Raw genomic sequence first — 22,268 nt, 5'->3', positions numbered from 1 at the left:
ACGTATGTGTGGGCGAAATGAGCTCCGGCTCCTGTACTTCCCTTCTTCCCCCTCCCCACGACACACACACAAACACTCCGAACTACCAGTCCATATGAAACTTATACCTGCAGTAGTTAAACAGGCTTCATGACACTTTCCCGAAATAAAACATAGCATGTTTTAGCGACACTTGCCAGGCACGGTTATAGCAAGTTAGAACTCTTCTCCTGACACTTTGTATCGGTATGTTTATTTGACTGGCTCATCGTGCATTATTCATTGTACGCTACTGAGGCCCACGCAGCCCTCGGTATGAGTTGCAAAGCGAAGCCTGTCTACAAAACGAAATGGCCAATGTGTCTGCGAGACTTCACGAGGGAAAAGGGAAGACGTGGATTTCTTTTTTTTTTTTCTCCCCTCCGCGGAACGCAGCGATATCCGAAACGCGGCTTTCCTCGGCCAGGCGCGAAAAGAGCCAAGTGCGAGAAAACTGCGCGCTCGCGCTTCGCTGAGTGCATCTCTCGTTTCCTCAACTCGCTTCAGGGAGAAAAAACCGCGCGCAAGAAGAAACAGACTCGAGGAGAGATCAAAGGGAGCAGCACCTGCGCGTCCCAGAATGATGGGGTGGCCCTCGGCCGTATATACGACTGTCGTCTCGCCGAGAGGAGTCCTTAACACGGGCATCCCCTGTAGCTACAATCTCGGAAAAGCGCGAGAAACATTACAAAAGCAAGGAAAGAAGACGAGCAAACGGGCAGCGGACGAAATGCGCGTCGCTTTCAGAGACGCCGCCGCGCAACTTCTGGCCCTCGTTCGTCCGGTGGGGCGGCGATGGCGTGCGCTGTTTCGTTGCTCCCTGCCAAGACGGCACGGCGGCGGCGAGCTGCCCGGAAGGGAATGCCGTTTTACGGCGTGGCCCATCCCGCCGTGCGGCGTCTTCGATACAGGCGAGGCAGGCCGCCGTTGCCCCGGCGCTGGGTGCCGGTTTTACGAGCTCCCGCGGCTAATGGAGGCAAGTAGGCCTCTGGGGTGCAGGCACGGTGTTGTGTTGCACGCTCGCGCACGCAGGCCATCTCTCGGCCTCTCTTTTTGCCGCGGTCGCGCAGGTTCCTGCGCGCTGCTCCATCCAGGCTTGACTGCTGTCTGTGCGCCCCGATATTTTGCTCCCGGAGGAAAACTCTTCGGCGACGCACCATCAGCTTCGAAGGGCAGCGAACATAAACGGTGCTGCTGCCTGTTTTCTTCCATTTAGAGCCTTAGTGCTTGCAACCGCCCCCCCTCCTCTCAACTCCCCCTTTCCACACTTCTTTCTATCTCTGACGTAGAGCCTTGATGTTGGTAGGTGAGGGACGCAGTACAGCAACCGTGCAACGAAGCTTTCGGTACATGGGAAAGAACACGCTCGCCCTTTCGTCGCGTCTCGATCCACCATGTGTCGAATTTTGCGATCAGATATTTGGTCTTTCTATTTAGAAAGGAGAAACGGCGAAAGGAAGAACAGCGGTGATTCGGAGCAATCGGTGTCCATAAGCACCACATTTGGGGCACAGATACTTTCTGTGCTTACTGCTTGGAGGAATGGACCGGTTCGAACAGGTGCCATGGCGTCTATGAAAGTAGCCCAATAGACGTGCTATCTGGCGCAAAGATAGAACGACTTTATGCTATAGCGAGAGGGCTAGACATATGAAAGAGGTCCTGAGAAACCTTCTCTGAATTTATTTATCCTTCTTCTCATGAAGCAATCAACTATTTCCTTTGGTGGGATGGTTATTGTTGTCTTATCGAATACTTAATTTGTGAGCAAGAGGGGGAAAACATTGCGAGATGCGAATTTGTTACATCAGCTTGTGCCTTTAAAGGAGCAGCGCAACTTGATGCACGTACAGAGAGAATGCGACACTGCGCAGTGTCTATGTGTTTATTTTCTAAGGCAGGGCTTCGCGTTTGATAAGCACAGAAAATGGCGCCGAAAGCTGCTGACGCGTCGGAGAAAGATCGGGGCCGCTCGTTTTCGGTGCGATAATTAAGCCAGACCCGTATTTGACGAGGTTTACGTTTGATATCTCTGCAATCCCTTACGCACGGACGCGTTGTCACGTGGGTTTATTTCTTCTTCTTTTTTCTTAATATCGCGAGATTTCCTTTTTCATCGGAAATAAGGACCACACAAGACCTATAGACGTTCTTTAAACGCTGTTGCCGGTCATTTCTCGACATGCTCCGCAACTTTTGCATTAACGTTCTATCGATTAGGTAAGTCAACTAATATTTAGCTAATTGGACTTAATTGAACGATTACTATTGCAATATGAATGTAACGATTCTGTTATGCTATTTCCTTTTCGCGCTTCGTCAGGGGTCCGGGAGCGCTCCCCCCCCCCCCCCCCCCCCACGTTGTACCCGAGATAAGCTGGCTGCGAAAGGTGGATGAAAAGAAAGGAACAGAATCAAGCGAAAGGGGGGGGGGGATTCTTAGATCGTATAGACCCAGCTTGCTGTAGACCCAGCTTGCTGTTGTGTTCACGTCTTTATCGAGTGCATAGTATACAGAGCGAAGAATTAAGAGGAATAAAAAAAACTAGATAAAAGAAAGCACTATGCACATACCGCTTTTCATATGCATCCTTTAGTTTCAGCTCATTTGAATAAACTATGCACAAGACTTTTCGCGCAACTTGGCCGTCTTGATTCGGTAAGGTTGCCGCTATGCGAGTAGAATAAGGTAAAGGCATGGTTTTATGACATATCAGTGCACGGAATGCATATTCGAATGGAAAGTGCCTGCTGGAAACGGCGCAGCAACAAAACTGCGATATACAGGGTGTTTCACCGAATACTTAAAAAAAACATATTTAATTCTCTGTACCAGATAGCACAATTGTAGTCCACGAGCTGGTCTACTCGGAGGCGGACATTATTTGCACAAGAAAATTTAAATGCACAATCGATTAATTGATAAACATTCACTAATTAAGCCTTTAATAATTACCTTATGGCAAGTATTGCAATTTACAAATTATATATATATATATATATATATATATATATATATATATATATATATATATATATATATGTGATGCGAAGACGTGGGTTCGCATCCCACCTGCGGGCAGTTGTTTCTTCATGCACTTTCATTTCCACTTATATATCATTTCTTTAATTCAATTAAGAACTACGGATACTTTGCCCTATGCTGTCCTTGGTGCCATTGTTTGTTGGTTTCTTATGATACGACTAACAAAAATCGGTGCCCTCTGTTTCAATTTTTCGCGTCCATATAGGGAGTTTCTGCATGCTGCAATTTTTCCTTGGCAGTAACTGATCAAGCGAACTAAATGCTTGTTCTAAGGCAGTGACTGTACGTATTCCTTTTTTTAAGTGTGTGTGTTTCTTTTACTCTGCTGGCCAGCAATTTCACCATCGCGTGTTGTCACTATTTCCCATTGTTTTCGTCCTAGAACTGATATGCGGTTCGCCCTGGACAAACGGTGTGGCAAAACCAAACGAAAATGGTCTGTTCGATGGCCGGTGAATCGCCCTTTCTTCAAGGAGCGGATCGAATATTAAGGCGGACAGGATGGCTCACTACCGATTCGCCAAGCGCTTATGGTAAGTGACGTTTTCTTTATTTCTTTATTTTTCTTTCTTTATTTTTTTCCTCTTTCCTTTTCTGAACGCCGCCTTCTCATGCATCTTTGAAAGCGCCCCTGTGAAGCCGGCTACGGTTGATGTCGTGTTCGAGATGACGCTTTTTTTTTCTTCTTTTTTTCGCGCTGCCAGCTCCGTGGGACGGTGAAAGCAAGCAGTGGCGATAGGAGCGCATCGGCGATGAGGCCGCAACCCGAGTGCTTTGAGCACCCTGCCGGCCTGTGCACGCTGACAGCGTTGACGTACGTGCGCAAAAGAGCAGAGACCGCCGACTGCAAGTGAAAAAAACAAAGTTAAATTTAAGACAAGGAGAGGACCATGGCGTAGGAAAGACGAAGAGGTAGTCTGCAAAAAGCGAAACACAAGCAAGTAAGGCACACAGATCGGATTTTTCTCCGTATCGATCTCTACTGCTCTATGGCAACGACGTAAAACTGTGCTATTTCCTTAAGCCTCTCCCCCCCCCCCCCCCCCCCACTTCCTCCCACACACACCCTTGTGCACACACACGCACTTCCCTGCACGCCAAGTCTGGCGCCTTATTACCGTAGCGTAGCTTTTGGCTGTTTCGCGTTGCGTCGTTGTCACCCTCGCCAAGGCTTCTTTTACGGTGGCGGCGGATCGAAAGCGCCGGGAGCATCGCAGGCGTCTTCAGCGCGCGCGCATGGTCCAATCTCGGGTTGCGGCCCGCGCGTCACTCCGCACCCACGGTCGATGCCTCCTCTCCTTCTCACCCCGTACAAGGCCGGGCGGGGCCCGGAAAAGGATTTTCCGTGTCGTCGCCAAGAGCGCACTTATCGGATCGAGTGGCCGCCGCAAGATCGGCGACCATCGTCACTCGAATAAATGCGCCATCCATCAGGGTAGACCGCGATCTCGCTGTCGGATGCGGTAATGTCTTGTCGCTGGCTCACCGCGGACCATATATCGGCTGCGGAAGACAGGAGCCGCCTGGAGAGGCAGGTGGGGGAGAAAACGGCCCACTGGTCTCGTATCTTCTGCGACGTACGACCAAAAAGAAAAAAAAAAGGAATGAACGCACAGTCGATGAATGCCTCAATGTGAATTACGGTCTGGACGTCCCTTGGCAACGTTCGCGTCTCCGGTGTCGTTTGTACTTGCCCATGCATCACACGGCGACCTGCAGTTTTGTCCTCTTCACATTCGTATACTCAAGTTAAGGCCATCTGTTGGAGTATCGCTCAGAAATGAAAAAAAAAAAAGAATAACTCGTTTTTTCTACGCCCTGTATTTGTATTCACTTGCTCCTCGCTGGTGACTAAAATGCTACTTCCTGAGAGTTGGGGGAAGGGAACACCTCCGGCAGTGGACTCCGTGACTTCCTCGCTCAAGGCGAACGCCTGCACTATTACGCGGCGCTAGGGAAGATGTCAGCACTGGGCTCTCAGAAGCCAGAGCGCAAGTACTAACCAAGCACAATGCTGCCTTGCTTCGGTGATCAGAAGGGAACCGGCGTATTCGAGATATCATGACCAATGAAACGTGGTCATTGCACGAGATGCTGCAATACCTACTTCGTAGCGAACTCGTTAAATATGCCTTATCTCTACGCCAGTAGCCCTTAGATATGCTCATATGCGGTGAAGTCATGCTGATATTCTCAAAGTTACCGCCAGAGAGCGAATCAACGTCTTTACGGACAACATGTTTAGTGTTCCAGAGGTGGAAATCGCTATACTGTAGTTGCTACTATACAAGTTATACTGCAGCTCTGCCCCTTTTGGGGACACAAGAACCGGAAGTTAAGCATTAAAAATTAAATTATGGGGTTTTACGTGCCAAAACCACTTTCTGATGGAAGTTACGCATTGCACGCAATACTATGTAAATTCGCTTTTCTAGACGCCCATTCTTCAAAGAGTTCCCCTTTGTCAGTTTCGGCAAACCTTAAGGTTGTAGTACACGTCGAAGGCAGCACTAAAATCGAAGGGTGACCCCAAGATGCAACGACGCTTGCCCTCGTTGATCGCCGCCAAGCAACCTTGAAAAGCGCTGAAGTTTCCTAATTGTTAACGATGGCTGCAGCTCTTTTCCAAATCGAAGATACGTGTCCCTAGGCGCCTTGGAAGGAGAGTCCACGTTTCGCAACTGCTAAGTAGCTGAAAGCGGGTTTCGACGCTGCGTGCGCGGCGTTCGAATTCTGCTTTCGCGCCTGGCGCGTAAGTTCGCAAAAATACTGCGTACTGTCACGTTCCGCTGTCGCTGCGTAAATTCAGTGACCTTTTCTCGCGAGTTGATAAGAACAAAGAAGTTCGCTTCAATTGCCTGCATCTTCGCACATTCAGTACGTGTCAGAGCTCATAAAGACATATGAATAGCCTTTTTGCGCGATAAAAATAAAATAAAATAAAATGACAGAAAAAGAAAGAAAGAAAGAAAGAAAGACGCGAGACCGGTGGCGTTAGGAAAGAAAATGATGCGATGCAGGGTGAGCGGCCGATTCGCGTTTTCCTTGGCTGTTTTGCGAGCAGTTTTTGTTTGGTACTTAACAGCTTATGGGAGACACGAAACAGCGTCCGATTTCCACTTTCTGCTGTTTTATCTACACTTAGCCATGACGACGCTGCAGAAGCAAGCCAGACACTCGTTGCGTCCTCTCTTCGTTTCTTGTTTCCTCCGGAGGGTTGTCTGTCCGCAAAGATCAGGAGTATAAAAGGGAAGGGACGCGAACAGGGAAGTGTTGTGCAGTGCAGCTAATATTTGAGGCCCAAAATGAACTGATAAAAGAAAACAGAGAAGCAAAACATGTCAGGAGAGAAACAAGAGCAGCGTTGTTCAGAGCAACGCTGTACGGATGTGCTCAAACCTCAGGGGTTGTCCCAGACCGTACTCGTGCCGGGGTCTGGGTTGTTGTGCGTTGCTCTCGTTGGACACCGGCTTGCCCGGTTCCCACAAGAGTCGCACGTGAAGCCCCAGCTCGCGATCCGCTTGGACCAGGAAAAAAGATTATGGGGTTTTACGCGCCAAAAGCACTATTTGATTATAAGACATGCCGTAGTGGGGGACTCGGGTTTAATTTTGACCGTCTGGGGTTCTTTAACCGGGGCCTAAATCTAAGTACATGAGCGTTTTTTTGCATTTCACCTACATCAAAATGCAGCCACCTTGGGCGTCATCGAAGCCGCGACCCGCCATGGCTATTATGGCGCTGCTAAGCGCGAGGTCGCGGGATCAAATCCCGGCCACGGCGGCCGCATTTCGATGGGGGCGCAATGCAAAAACGCCCGTGTACCATGCATTGGATGCACGTTAAAGAACCTCAGATGGTCAAAACTAATCCGGAGTACCCCACTACAGCGTGCCTTGTGATCAGGTCGTGGTGTCGACACGCTAACCCCAAAAATTCATTGTTATTCTTTCGAAGTCGCGACCTACAGTTCAGCAGCGCGGGCTATACCACGCCGGACTCACCAACAGATTGCGCATTTCTTTAAAGGCGCTGCCATGTTGCGTAAAAGAGAGAGAGACAGTGGTAAAAGAAAGGGCCGGGATGTTAACTAAAACCCCTTAGTAAAGTAGCGACACTTTCCTCCTCCTGCTTCACGCCTCCTCGTTTCTCCTCTCTTTCACGCTTCCTCCTCGACCGTAGCGCCGCCTACACCGCTCGAGCGTAGCAGACGACCTTTCGCAGAGTAAATGCACGCATAGCAAGGTGGTGCGCTTTAAGCGTTCTCGTTGGCTTTCTAGCTCCGAGTAACTTCGTGTGCAGCATATAATTTTTTTACGGACGGTTATACAAATTCCGTGACGGCAGCTTTTTTTCCCCCCTGTTTTGATAAATATCTTTTAAAAAGGTATCTGAACGAGCGCTAACGCTGTGCCCTGACTACTCCGAATGTATCGCGTGTGCTACAATTAGGTATGCAACATTTGTCAAGCGCGTGTCGCAAGATATTGTTGCGAATGGTTGTAAATAACAGGTTTACAATTGAATACCAACATCCTGACCTCCAGCGAGCCCTCAGTAGCCTAAATAATCCGCGCCGTGCTCACCATGTGAATTAGCGGCGTGTGTCAGCTATGACGTAGAAAGTCTGACAGAGGGCACGAAGGTTCGAAAGAGTATTGCAAGCTACAGTGCCTCCAACGTGCGCGCTTGCCAAACTTCTAAGCACGCACAATGGCTCAGAGGTGGGCGCTCGTGCTATTGTTTTTCTCGTGCCTCAACGTTAACAGAAATACTGTGGCCGATCATCGAGTCGGGACTCAGCGCACATAAAAAATAAAATCAGTTTTTAGCGTCGTTCGCGAAGCGGGAACGCGATAACAGCGCTTTACTCAGTCTCAAACAAAAGTATAATGAGCTTGAGTAAATTTTTTCAGGTTAGTGACTTATCGCAAATAGGACGGTTGTGCTCGCTCCGAAGTAACATTTGCGAGATATGACTGCGCAAAGATATACGCGCAAAGAATTGCCGCGCTATGACGCGGCCGAAATTGCGGTAAGTGAAATGATGTTTTATAGAGGTCAAAATGATATGAAACAGCGTTCGAGTTGCAAGTTCATAGTTTATTTTCAGCATAGATGCATTACAGACGGTCAATAGGTGGTCAGTGCAAAAGAAAGAAATAAAGACTGTCTGGACGATTTGTAGAATTGTTTGTGATGGGGCCGTATAACGTAAAAACTATTCCAATCTGTTTTTATTCCAATCTCTTGACGTCAAATTTACGTAACCACCGACGCAAGCATGGGGCGGTAACTTGCAGCGTTGCTTGAAAAGCCAAATCAAACGCGCTTCTGGATTATGGGATGTCACTTTTTTTTTTTTGCTTGCTTTCAAAGCATTGCCTACATTGAGCAGTTTTTGTTATCTAATTGGCTGACAAGAGGCGAGGAGTACGCTCAAGGTGAGGGAGTTTCGAGGAGGCCGAGCTAGCACAGTGAAAGCAGATAACCGGATGAGGAGGGTGGTGCCGGCGTCTGCAATTGGTCCGCTTCCCTTTACTTAGTTTGCGGTGGCTAGTCGAAAATCGCGGAGGAGTGCAACAGAAGGTTAAAAATACCGCTAAAGCGGATCCTCATCAAAGAAGAGTTGGCAGAGCGATGTTGTATACGTGCAGAAAGGTCTCGATAAAGTTATACTACCACGCAAAAAAAAAAAAAAAAAGAATGTTTGCGCAAATAAATCCATGCTCCTCGGCAGCTTCGCCGAGTAGCAGGTGCCAGAGCGATCGGCGGACAGTCATCTTCTATTCCTTTCAGAACGGGGCTGTCTCCGGCTATTAAGAAAAAAAAAATCAGTTTTGTTCGGCACATTAATGCGTCTTTGACGCGTACACGTTACATCGACGCGGTGAGGTTTCGGGGTTTTGTGACGTCGCGTGACAGGCAAGCGAAGTGGGCACAGCCCGAAAACGTTTGACCAATAGCAATTGGTCAAACGACGCCTTTTTTGCTAATGGCGAAAAAGGCGTCGAATCAGAAATTAGTATTTTTCTTCCGGTCGGTCTAATCATGCATAATCAGTGCACGCATATCATATCAGATGGGGCCTCCTCGCCCATGGTCAATGCCCTTTTTTTTTTTTTTTTTTTAGCGGGTGCTCTCAAGTTCAGCGCCCTTCATGGCCCAAGGGTATAGCTTTTTATACGTAATACCGCACCGGCCCTACCTCCGCACTATATGTATAATTGTTGAATGTTGTCTTGAGCACGGTATTGCATTATATAATATTTAACGACATATTGAATAGCGTGCCCGAGCGATTTAGCTGACTCCCACAAAATTAGGACTGTTTGCTTTCCGAACCAAACTATGTTACCGGAGAAGCGGCAGCCGCTGAGTGTCATATAACGGTCAGTATATAGTCACAGTAAGGTTTGCAATTACATGGCATTGAATTGTCCGATTACGAAACGAAAAAAAAAAAGCTAAGGAAGAGTCGCTTTCGAACGAGAGAAATAGTCAAAAAAGTCAATTCGGTGTATTAAAGGAATGATGTGCTGGGCGGCGTATATACTTGTTGCGGTGAGGAAATTATAGCGTTTGTCGTTTCGGTTGCGTAATTCCACAGAGAACAGAGCCTGTGACAGGCGCGTCTGTTGCGGTATTAGTACATGATGGCTATACGTGTACGCCGACGCAATTTATGTGTGCTGTCCTACGTTTAGCCGTGTCGGGCGATGACGGCAGTTTCCATTAAACGTAAGCCTGCAGGATACCTTGAGCGAAGCCGCTTCTGCGGTAAAGTAGCCACACCGCCGCTGCGCGTGCGCAGAATACCAATTCTCTTAGAGTTCTTGTGTATCTTTTCTGTGTTATTTTATACGTTCAACTCTGGGTCTCTTAGTTCTAAACCTTCCTATTCTTTCAACCGTGGTCGTTGAAAGTCTCTATATACGAAAATATCCGTAAGCGCCAGCTTCCTGTGGAAATCACTCGTTTGCGTTGCAAACTTGAAGATAACGCACGCCATGTCGAAGTTTGCATCGGCATGCGAAAAGTATATGCGTGCGAATGTGGCCTTACGGTTAAAAGCGTCGGGTCGTTGTGCTGCGAGTCCCAGGTTTGATCTCACCATCGACACGCATATTTCTTTATTAATGAAGAGGCCCGAAACGATGCGAGACGGGAACCTGCCCGCCCACCGCAATGTGTCTGGAATGAGGCAAAGCGTGTTTCGCAGCTTCCCTATATATACGCTCTATAGAGACACTTTAGCCCGATGCACAGGCTTCTGACGAGTGGCCGTGTGCTCGTGTATGATCTCATATCCTGAGAATAAAACAGTACTGTTGGAATCGCGCCGCTGGCCCGAGTTGTTGGGGTCTCGGTGCTGACGCCCGTTATTGCCAATGGGTCGCAAGCCCCAAGGGTAGCGTTGGCCTGGCGGCCTGGGGCACTGGAAGCATCCGAAGGTCCCGGCAAAGCAAGAGAAGACTGGTAACAGAACAACTTGTTTATTCTAACATAGCAAAAGAGCGGCCGGTCAGGTTGACCGAAGTGGAGAGACGGGAGAGCACGTAACTCAACAGTACAAATCGGAGCCTCTCTCCTGGCGTTCGGGGGCAGCTGCTCTTATACTCTCGGCGTCGCGGTCCAAAAGGGAAGGAGGGAAGGTCACGGGATGAAGGTCACGGGACGGCGGAGCATGAGCCCACGACGGCGCGAACTGTCGGGCCGAGAGACCTGCTGAACCGAGTGTAGTGACGCATCGCCAACCCTCCCCCACACGACGGCGCGAACTGTTGAGCCGAGAGACGTCCAGGCTCCTCATTCGGGGAACTCCGCTCCCCGGCTGCCGCGCTTTGACAAGCGAGGGCACACACACACACACGCACACACGAAGACACGTGGCACTGAAACACGCCTGGACACGCTTGGCGGTTAGGCGTTGCGGCGGCGTCGAACAGGCCAAAATGTCCGCCGTTTTGAACAAAGCCCCGGCGTCCGTTGCATCCGCGCCGGCATTACCGCGCGTTGTAGGCGAAACGTAACAGACCGCCCCGCCGGGGGAAGGAGATCCCGATGGTCAGGGGACTGCATCCGCTGTCCGGAGGGATGTCGCTCGATGATGCTCATAACCGAAGTTGGGCGTCCTTGGGCGTTTCTTGAGCGCAGCGCACAGAGAAGGCCTCGTTCTCACGTTCAGGTGCACACAGGACACTGCAAAGTGACTTCGGGAGAGTTGACATTTTTGTTCTCGTTTCCGGCAAGCGTTAGAACCACGCCAAAAGTCAACCGCTCAGTCAGCAAGCACGGCACAACCCTCACTAAGCCCTGCCAGGCTCTTCCCCCTTTTATACTGCTGCCTAGTTCCTTACAGTAGTTTAGCAGCACTCAGAACGCGTCCACAAATCGGAAAAATTGCACTAAAAAGCACATCATCACTTTGAAACACTACACAAAAGCAATAAGTTAAAAATCCTGCCTCAGGAAGAAAAACATCAGTAACAAACAATTTTGAGGCTGATTCCCACGTTAGGGGCTTCGACTTAAGCCATCGGCGTTACCGTTGAGACTCCCCTTTTTGTAACGCACCTCAAAGGAATATTGTTGCAAAGCGAGGCTCCAGCGCAGGAGGCGGCCATTTTTGGGAGAGATGGTCTGCAGCCATTGGAGAGGGCAGTGATCCGTTTCAATGATAAACCTCGAGCCAGCTAGGTAACATGACAATTTCTGAACGGCCCACACGATACACGCACACTCTTTCTCGGTGGCGCTATACGCCTGCTCACGACTGGTCAGCTTACGACTAGCATACAGGACGGGGTGTTCTACTTCTCCATTTTCCCGTTGGCACAGTACAACGCCCATGCCTCGCTCACTAGCATCACACTGAACAACGAACCCTTTTGTGTAGTCGGGCGATCGTAGCACAGGTTGGCTTGTTAGGGCGCTCTTTAGGGCGCTAAAAGCTCTTTCCTTCGTCTCATCCCAGACGACTGTTTGCGGCTCTGTCTTTCTTAGAGCATCCGTCAAGGGAGCCGCGATATCAGAGTACCTGGGGATGTACCTCTGATAGTAGCCGGCGACACCTAAGAACGACCGAATATCGGTCTTCGTGCGCGGTTGCGGGAAGTCTCGCACAGCGGCCACCTTTATTTCAGAGGGGCGGCGTCGACCCCGACCAATCACGTGTCCGAGGTAGACAACCTCGGCCTGTGCTAACTGGCACTTGGGAGCCTTGACTGTCAAGCCCGCATCGCGTAGGCGGGTTAGCACTGCCCGCAAGTGCGCCATATGTTCCGGCCAGGATGCGGAGAATATCGCTACGTCGTCTAGATACGGTAAAGCGAATTCTTGCTGTCCCCGCAACACTTTATCCATGAGGCTTGAAAAGCAGTATGGCGCGTTCTTCAAACCAAAACTCAAAACTTTAGGACGGAATGTCCCCATGGGTGAAATGAACGCCGCATACCTACTAGCCTCTTCTGTAAGTGGAACCTGCCAATAACCCCTGACAAGATCTAGGGTGGAAATAAACTGAGCGCTACTCACTCTCTCAAGGCGCTCCTCGATGTTAGGGATCGGATAAATTTGATCCTTAGTGATGGAATTAAGCCTGCGGTAGTCGACGCAAGGACGAGGTTCCTTGCCCGGTACCTCAACTAAAATCAAAGGGGAGGTATAATCACTCTCACCCGCTTCAATAACACCGAGCTGTAGCATTTTCTTTACCTCAGCCTCCATAATATCGCTCTGGCGGGGTGACACCCGGTACGCCTTGGATCGTACTGGCTCTGGGGAGGTAAGTTCTATGTCATGAGTAAGGACAGAAGTCCTACCAGGCCTCTCAGAGAACAGACCTTGAAACTCTTGTAAGAGCTGGTGTAGTTCGGTTTTCTGCTCAGGCGACAGCGATGCTTTACTTATTAAGTCACTAATGACTTGATCGGTGTCTTTCCTGTTCGTCACTGAGCCTAGTCCCGGAAGCTCGACCGGAAGCTCTTCTAACTTTCCCGCATCGGGAATTTCCTCTCCAGTATCTGGTGCCTTTAACGCTACAGGCTCAATTTTATCCCGTTCGGGCGTGCTCTGAATACTAGCTTGCTGCGCCTCTGACCCTTTCTCATCGTTCAACAACGTCGGCCCCGCAACTACCGCCTTTGCAGCGAGCTCCCGAACCTTCGATCTGGTTAAGGCCTGAACGCTAGCCTCACCAAACAAAAGCCCCTTCTCGCGCAGGAGGTGATCGGACCTGTTCGAAAATAAGTATGGGTACTGGGGGGGCAGCATAGATGACACTGCGGCCTCCGTCTCAAGTGCTCCGAAAGGTCCTTCAATAAGCACTTTTGCTACCGGCAGACACACGCTATGAGCTTCCACTGCTTGCTTGATCCATGCGCACTCGCCCGTGAACATATCGGGTTCTACGTAAGAGGGGTGAACTACATCCAATGTAGCTGCGGAATCGCGAAGCACTCGGCACTCTTTCCCGTTCACGAGGAGGTCTCGCATGTAAGGCTCGAGAAGCTTCATGTTCTCGTCAGTGCTGCATATAGACAAAAACACGACTTGTGTTTTTGTTTCTGGACACTGCGCCGAAAAGTGACCCGGCTTCTGGCACGTATAACAAACGCGCGCTTGCCTCGTCTCGAACCGCTTTCTGCGTTCGGCTTCGGTTGCCGCCGTCTCCTTACGTTCGGTCGGACTGCTTTCACTTGCATCCGAACTACGTGTATCCCCCTTTGCTCTCATGGGCGTGAACTTTGGCCTCTCAAACTTGGAGCCAAATTCACCCTTTTGACCGTCCTTAGCTCCACGAGCCCGACGCGTCACAAACTTCTCGGCTAACTCAGCGGCTCTAGCCACCGTACTAACGTCTGGCCTATCCAAGACCCAGTACCGCACGTTCTCAGGTAACCGACTATAAAACTGTTCTAGCCCGAAACACTGCAGAACTTTCTCGTGGTCACCAAACGCTTTCTCTTCTTTGAGCCACTCCTGCATGTTTGACATAAGCCTGTAGGCAAACTCTGTATATGACTCACTTTTGCCTTTCTCATTTTCCCGAAACTTCCGACGGAACGCCTCCGCTGACAGCCGGTACTTTTTTAGCAGACTCGATTTCACTTTGTCGAAATCCTCTGCCTCCTCTCTCTCCAAGCGTGCGACTACGTCGGCCGCCTCGCCGGGTAGCAAAGTGAGCAAGCGCTGTGGCCACGTTTCCCGAGAGAACCCCTGCTTCTCGCACGTTCGCTCAAAGTTAACCAGGAACAAACCAATGTCCTCTCCAAGCTTAAACGGCCGCATCAGGTCAGTCATTTTGAACAATACTCGTTCTCCTGCACCGTGTGCCTGACTTCCATTACGAGCGCGTTCCATCTCTAACTCGAGACGCTTCATTTCCAAAGCGTGTTGACGGTCGCGCTCTCTTTCTTTCTCTTGTTGCTCTTTACGTTCGCGCTCATCTTTCTCTTTCTGTTCTTTAAGTTCGCGCTCCTGTTTCTCTTTTTGCTCCTCCCTCTCCTCAATGGTCTCAAGGCATTCCGACAGCTCGTCATCCTCAGCTTCTAACTCAAGAATAGCCCTTAGCAGTTCTGGTTTTCTGAGTTTGTCTGAGACATCCAGACCCAACTCTCTCGCAAGCTCCAGCAATTTCGGTTTGCGCAACGACTTCAAATCCATGGCTGCTCTGAATGCTGCTTTCTCTACTGCCTACTATTGTCTTGCCGCAAACTAACCCGGTAGCAACGACAACCACAATTACCAGCTCTGTTTCTAACACTAACAAAAGCCTGGCAAAACTCAGAAGAAGAAAGTCCCGCACTCACCAAACCTCGCAGCCAAGACTTCAGCGCAGTCGTTCCGCTGCAGGCAACCAGTCATCACACAGGGCTCGTTGCACTGCTCCCGGATGGTCGTTGAGCTGCTCAGCATACAGTCAACCGCATCTCTTCGCTGCTGGCCTCCGTTGTCGCGATCTCACCGCTGGCAACCAGATGTTGGAATCGCGCCGCTGGCCCGAGTTGTTGGGGTCTCGGTGCTGACGCCCGTTATTGCCAATGGGTCGCAAGCCCCAAGGGTAGCGTTGGCCTGGCGGCCTGGGGCACTGGAAGCATCCGAAGGTCCCGGCAAAGCAAGAGAAGACTGGTAACAGAACAACTTGTTTATTCTAACATAGCAAAAGAGCGGCCGGTCAGGTTGACCGAAGTGGAGAGACGGGAGAGCACGTAACTCAACAGTACAAATCGGAGCCTCTCTCCTGGCGTTCGGGGGCAGCTGCTCTTATACTCTCGGCGTCGCGGTCCAAAAGGGAAGGAGGGAAGGTCACGGGATGAAGGTCACGGGACGGCGGAGCATGAGCCCACGACGGCGCGAACTGTCGGGCCGAGAGACCTGCTGAACCGAGTGTAGTGACGCATCGCCAACCCTCCCCCACACGACGGCGCGAACTGTTGAGCCGAGAGACGTCCAGGCTCCTCATTCGGGGAACTCCGCTCCCCGGCTGCCGCGCTTTGACAAGCGAGGGCACACACACACACACGCACACACGAAGACACGTGGCACTGAAACACGCCTGGACACGCTTGGCGGTTAGGCGTTGCGGCGGCGTCGAACAGGCCAAAATGTCCGCCGTTTTGAACAAAGCCCCGGCGTCCGTTGCATCCGCGCCGGCATTACCGCGCGTTGTAGGCGAAACGTAACAGTACCAGCTTGCATGGGTGGCCGTACGCTCACATGTGGCAGGCCTCCTCTTTTGATAATAAGACCTTGAGGCCAGGTCTTCGCACATCGCGGTTATAGACACCCACTATAGCGGTGCTGCGGTTTTTTCAAGTCACCTGGACTATTATTTACTGTCTAGTCCTCTTTATCTTTTTCCGCTCTTCCTCCTCTCGCTGAGTAAGGACGTCAACCGGGCTGACGCTTGGTTAATTGCACCGCCTTTCCTTTATCATTCTTCCTGTCTTTTTCTCAGATCAAAAAGCACGAAATGCTTGGCTTGGAAAAGAATCAACAGGTGAAAAGCAAACTTTTCAGTAATGGCTGCGTTTTCAATCATTCTTCATTGAAAAGGAAGCCGTTATTTTATCGTGTTTATGAGAGGTTATAACTATTGCCCCAACAAGCTTTATCTATAACGTAGTAGTTGTGGCAGTTTTTTTTTTTTCTCGCGTGTAGGTATTGCCCTACAATATTTCCAGGGAAGAGCGGCCCTGCACGTTTTGCCTGAATAGTAAGCAGAAATTTACAGCATGGTGGACTTCCGAGTTTCGTTTTTCTTTTGTGCACTTCGTCCTTTTCGTTCACGAGGAGTACACTGCCGCACAGGGTCTTTCACTGTCTTTCACTGCAGAAACTGCAGAACAACGTGCTCGCAGTGGGAACCAAACCTATCAGCGCCGCTCGCCAGGCACGTATATACGGAGCGCCTGTCTACGTTGCACTGTTGTCCTACGCAGTGCGAAACGAGCTGTGCTCGCTCTGCGGCACTCATCACCGCACTCACTTTCGCGATCTCGCTCAAGCTCGATTCTCAGCCACTGCTTCCTTGGCTGCTCGCTAATGGCCAGGGCCAGCGAACAAAACCGCGCGCGGCGAGCGAGCACTCTGCCTCTCTCTGCTCGTTTCGGAAATATGTATACACACACCTGTCGTGTCAGTGGGCGGGTTCATTAATTATTCTCACGTCGCTTCTAGCGCTCGGGCTTGCAACGTCGTTCTAGTCGTGATGATTTCCTTCATTTATTTTTTCCTGGCAAAATTTTCTCGAGAAGCGCGAAGTGAGAAAGTAGGCAGCGCCGCGGCGGTATACGAGCTAGGCCGGCGTCGAAATCCAGCGGCGGCGAATACAGAGGTGGGCTCCATCCTCTGCGGAGCGCGTGCGACGGCCGCGGTGCGTATGACAGACGGGCCCGGCCGCGCGTTCTGGCAGTGACCCTTCAGAAAAGGCTCTTAGCGAAACAGACCGCGGGGGCGAGAATCGCGCTGCGACGGCGAAGGGGAAAATAACGAGAAAGATGAGTAACGGCCCCGGGGCCTCCACTCAGGAGCGGCTGCGAGCTGGATGGCTGGCTCTGTTGCGTTTGCATCCTTCATTTTTGTCTTTCTACCGCCCCCCCCCCCCCTCCTCTCTCCCCTTGCAGGCGTTTTCTTCGAAGCAGCAGCCGCCCAGGGAGCGGTGGTATTCGCGGCCTGCCTCTCCCCTTCTTTCCTCCTGCGGCGACCGAGGCCCTTGCAAGGATCGAAACTTCTTTCTTGAAGATGCCGGCTCCCTTCCGTGGGCTGGAGGTCGGGTCCCCGCGCTGAACGGAAACGCCAGAAACCGACCGCCGCCCTCACGGCCGCCCGCGGGGAGCGTACGTCACCACTCGGGCGCGGCTTCCCGCAGCTTGCGTGCTGCAGGATTGACGGTGTGCGGCCAGCGCGCACGAGGCAGCTAGTCTCGGGGCAGTTATCCTTCTTTTCTTTTTCTTTCGGTCAATGTTAGCCAGCAGCCTCAGTTCCTGAGTGAGACCGAGTGGACAGGTGAACCGGGTGGCGCACACGAAATGCTCGTCCGCGTAATAATACTATTCCTTGGTTCTGCGAGTAGTGCAATTCCTTACAGTGCTTTAGGAAGGCCGTAAGAATTTAAGCAGGCATTTAACCTGCGCTGGAAATAGAAAATTTGCATGGGCAAGTGTGGCGTTTTATTTCTGACTGTACCACGGCGTAGACGGACACTGAGAACAGTAATACTCTAGTAAGATATCCGATGAACAGCCAAGTGAAACCCAAAGCTTTCTTTGAGGGGGGCGGTGGTGGTGGGGTGGGGGGGGGGGGGGGGGGGGCGAGGGAGGATCATGGACAGTTTCGCTGACCGTTCGAGCTGTCGATTCAGTGGTGTCGGCGGATGTGACCAGGACAAGCCTGTTGTCATCCTCTTCACAAGACAGATATGTATGTATGGTGTGGGGAAACTAGAGCCGAGCAACCAGCGTGACGCATGCGCACAATAAAAAACACTGGGCACGTGCTTCATGCTCTGTTTGCAAGGAGCAACGACGCACAGTGCGAGCGCTCCACTGACCAACTCCCATTTGCCCCTTGCCCCGTGAGATGCGGCACACACGATACGTGCTGTAGCAATTTTATGGACACTGCAGGCGCGTTTCTGCCGTCGCCGTCGTTGTGATGTTTTGTATAAAATCCAAGGGCGATAACATCGTCGCCGCGCACCGTATGTTTTATGTGTGAGTGAAAGCGTGCGAGGGTGAGCCGGTGATGGCAGCTCAACCTTGCCCGCGCAAGGGATGAAAAGCGGGCAGAAATGTCAATTCGCTCGCTGCTGCTGCCGCGCTTCCTCACTCCAGTGTTTTGACAGCGAGCTTCCGCGGTCATCGAATGAGATGTGTTCACGTTTGCTTGTGCGCATGTGACACCGTGTCTGTTAATTTAATTAGTATGCGAATGTTTACACGGCCGATAAAACTGCTATCTTTACATCATATAGTTGTCTACTAATTTGCTATCGTAATGGATGCTTTGCCTTTCGGGCGAAACCGACTTTTTTTTTCTCGCTCGAAATTTTTTTTACTCGTTAGATATGCGCGGTATGTGGCATGTCCAGTCGGCCGCTGGCATATAGTTATAGATAAGGTATATCCGGGCCTTTTGTTCTTCTTTGTCCGTCCTGTGGCTTGCGTTTCGGTCAGTATTGTGTTTTTGCCAACCGCATTCCAGTCCCACGATTCGCTCGCTTCCTGCTGTCCCCGCTTCCGCGACGCGTCACCTACGCATGCGTATCTGACGCCTCCCGGGAGCGGATTGCGGTAAGCTAAAACGCTCTATTGTCCTTTCGCGCTGCCTTCACCTACTTTAGCTCTGTGCGTACGCACCAAGCGGTTGCGTGGTCGAAGGCTGAGGAACCCCTGTCTTGCTCGTGAGAACGGACGGCCGAGACCGTTCTCGTCACTGTAAGGCGAGAGTTTGTCCGTCCACGGGGACCCGATACCGGTGCGGCCGCGTGCGTGCGAATCGAACTTTGACTGCCGACACGCTTGTCCGAGGATGCAACCGCACGCTGCTTCTGCGTCGCGGCGCCAACGAACATCGACCGCATCGTGCGGGCGGGCAGTGTGCCGGAGAGCGGGAGGGATGTTCCTTTTGCGCACGCAACGGCACATTCGCTCTTCCTGTGGGTCGAGATCGCAACGGAAAGACACCGGGAACCCGCCACGGTGACTCAGTAGCTATGCCGTCCTGCTGAATGAATGAATGAATGAATGAATAATACTGCCGTCTTTCACAGTCAACGTAAAGTTGCATAATTCTTCGATTGCACTTCTGTTGTCATACAACCTCTCGCGCTTAACTGATAGAGAGAGCCGTGGGAAGGGCGGAGAGCGCCACTCCAACCGTCTCCTCTTCCACGCTTTTTGAAGAGATACGGGGAAGCGAAGAAAAAATATGCGAATGCCACGTAGCTGGACAGAACCAAAGTAATGTTGTTTACCATCGCTTGGAGATACTCAGATTTTTTTTTCATTCTGCCTGATTTCGTAATTAGTCCTAATTAATTAATCAACTTCTCAAATATCATAGACGAAAAATGTCAATGAGAAAATTGTAGAAGGGAGGAAGGAAGGAAAAAGTGGAGAAGGAAAGGCAGGGAGGTTAACCAGCTTAGCTCGGCCGGTTTGCTACCCTACACATGGGAGTGGCATGGGAGGGATGAAAGATGGGGAAGGGAGAGAGAGAGAGAGCACATAGAACAGCACACACTTCGTCAGTTAGTCCATCACTCTTACGTGGTACGTCATATCACTGTCACAGCCGCTTGTCCGATCCCGTCTCTTTCAAAAACCAGAAAATTGTAGAGCGACATGAAAAACTCCCGATGCAGCTTTCTGTTGCTCTACATAAAACTGTTTTTCCGAGCGTGAAGCCCGCGAATGCAGGCAAAGTGCCTCGAGCGGTCAGTCACGCGACAATTTTGCGCGCATTTGCGGGCTCCTTTCACGCTCGGAAAAAAAAACCCCACTTTTATAAAGCACGTATTGAGCAACAGAAAGCTGTATCGGGAGTTTTTCATGTCGCTCTACAATTTTCTCACTGACGCTTTTCATATAATTATAATATTCGAGAAGTTGATTAATGAATTACGACGAATTATCTAATTAGTGGAATGAAAAAAAGCATAATTTGAATATCTCCAAGCGACGGCAAACAACACTACCTTGGTTCTATCCAGCTACGTGGCATTCGCATATTTTTAAGCTCTGGCTAAAGTTAGCTGGGACGTGCTACGCACCCTTGTGTATGCGCGCCCTTGTGAGCACACGAACGCTTACTTCGCGGCTGCGTGCCGTTCGCCCAGCACACGGGGCTCTTCGACCCCGCGGGTTGATGGACGCGTTTTCCTCTCCGGTAAATAATTATGACGCGCGCGTCTTCATTCGGTAGCAGCGCTCAGCCGGAGCGCGCGCAGCGAGGCTAAAATTAAAGACTGCGGCGGTGAGCTGCGCGTGCCGCCATCGATCGAAGTCGGCGCCCGTGCAACCGCATTCGAATCGGCTGTCGTCCGTTGCGTGGTCCGGCGGGAGATACCCAGCGAGCGACGTCGCTCGCCAGAACTCGGCAGTCGCGCGCGTGCTTACACGTTTCGTGTTCGGCACGCCCACGGATGGCGACGGCTCGGGCTCATCTATTGGGTCACGCCGCTCGGGCGGCAGGCTGCACCGTCCGCGGGTCGCCGGCGATGCGATCGAGTCCGCAGTGTATCTGGGCCGGTCGGTGCACGAGCCCCAATTACGGCGCGTTTGACCTGCGGTCGCATTTGGCTATCGGAGACGATCGGCCGCGTCTTTCGCAGCCGGCCATTCGCACGGCCAAGTCGGGATATGAAATTACTGGCGCCTCCGCGGCCTGCGTAACTGTCGACGGCGGCAACGCGGAAAGGTTGAGGGGCAGCGCTCATTTCGTGCCCAGCCGTTTGTTAGTGCGGAGCAAATACCGCGCTTCTGCACCCGATACACACACGCCGGCATTTGGCACTCACGTCTTTCGCGAGTGCTCGTGTGTAGTTGCCCACTCAGCAGAAAGTGCTGGTGGCCACGACTGGCTCTTCTACGATGAAACAGGAAAGCATAAAAAGAAAGGGCCCTTGGCAAATGTTTCCTTAGCCGGTATTAGCGATTCCTGCAGGGGCATGAACTTGGAAGGGATAAGGCTGGCCTACTTGTAGAATCCGAACACGACGAGCCATCACTTGGGAGTACACATACAAGCCGAAGCGAATAAAGTATGATTACCAGATGCCGAAGAGAAAAGCGCGGCCCGTCAGCGATCTGTTGAGGTGGAACGCCGTGCGGAACTATAGGCCGTTCTCTGGCGCCTGGCAGCCTATATAAGAAGTGCGCGAACGGAGCGGGAAGGAGGCACGACTACAAATGCTCTGCTAGGAGTTTTTGTTCGCATTGAAAACAACACCGTGCACGCTCGGAATCTTGCCGAGTGCTTTGTATGCACATGAAAAGCTAGCTTGCGCGTCCGCGGCGAGCGCAGAACCCTCGCACAACGGTATAGCTCGCTGCCGTTTCGTATGCATTTCAAACATGCACAGCTTTTAGCATTATCGAGCGAGTTCGTGCTTGCCATGTGTATGTCCACCTGTCACACTGCCGATACTGGCCAATATTTGCAATGCAGAAGCTGAATTGCTGGGCAGTCTAGAGGCTGCGGTCACATATAGGTGGGTGTTTCTTTCTTTAGAAGGTCCAAAAATCTTAAATATAGCCTGTGGCAGATAGCACAAGTATAACCCTCGAGGAGGCGGTCATTACTTCTACGAAATATAAAAATGTCTAAATTAATAATTAACAAATTAACATGATTACACTAACTTTTTATTTAATTATTTTGTTTCACATTATGGTTTGAATTGTGCTATCTGTCACAGGCAATTCCTAAAAATTTTGGACCTTCTTAAAAAAAAAAATCCAGATATCGACGTCTTGTTTGCCGGCTTAGGTATACCTGGTAACGATTGTTTCCGAACGGTGGTTGCCTAAGGCCTTCCATATATCCACAAAGATGGCTTTGAACGCTGAGCGTTTGTGGCGTCGGTGAGCTCATCCCCGCTCGGGCTCCGGAAGACGCCGCGCCAACTGTCAAGTGAGACAAACGCGCTCCACGAGACAAGACGTATACGGTCGAATTCGATCCAAGTCGCGCTGGT

At 51.0% G+C, this 22,268-nt stretch overlaps 1 protein-coding gene across 1 annotated transcript in view; it reads right to left on the bottom strand.

The window, feature by feature from the left end:
- Window positions 1–3,073: 3,073 nt before the first annotated feature.
- Window positions 3,074–22,268, bottom strand: part of LOC126546000 (uncharacterized) — a 196,213-nt gene continuing 177,018 nt past the window's right edge. Inside the window, exon 6 of the transcript XR_008608571.2 lies at window positions 3,074–3,908. The gene's annotated coding sequence lies outside the window, so the exon portion shown is untranslated. The remainder of the gene's footprint in view (window positions 3,909–22,268) is intronic.

The sequence above is a fragment of the Dermacentor andersoni genome, chromosome 1, assembly GCF_023375885.2.
Source record: "Dermacentor andersoni chromosome 1, qqDerAnde1_hic_scaffold, whole genome shotgun sequence".
Lineage (NCBI taxonomy): Eukaryota > Metazoa > Arthropoda > Arachnida > Ixodida > Ixodidae > Dermacentor > Dermacentor andersoni.
The sequence above is the reverse complement of the archived record's forward strand: the minus strand, read 5'-3'. Positions and strand labels throughout refer to the sequence as shown.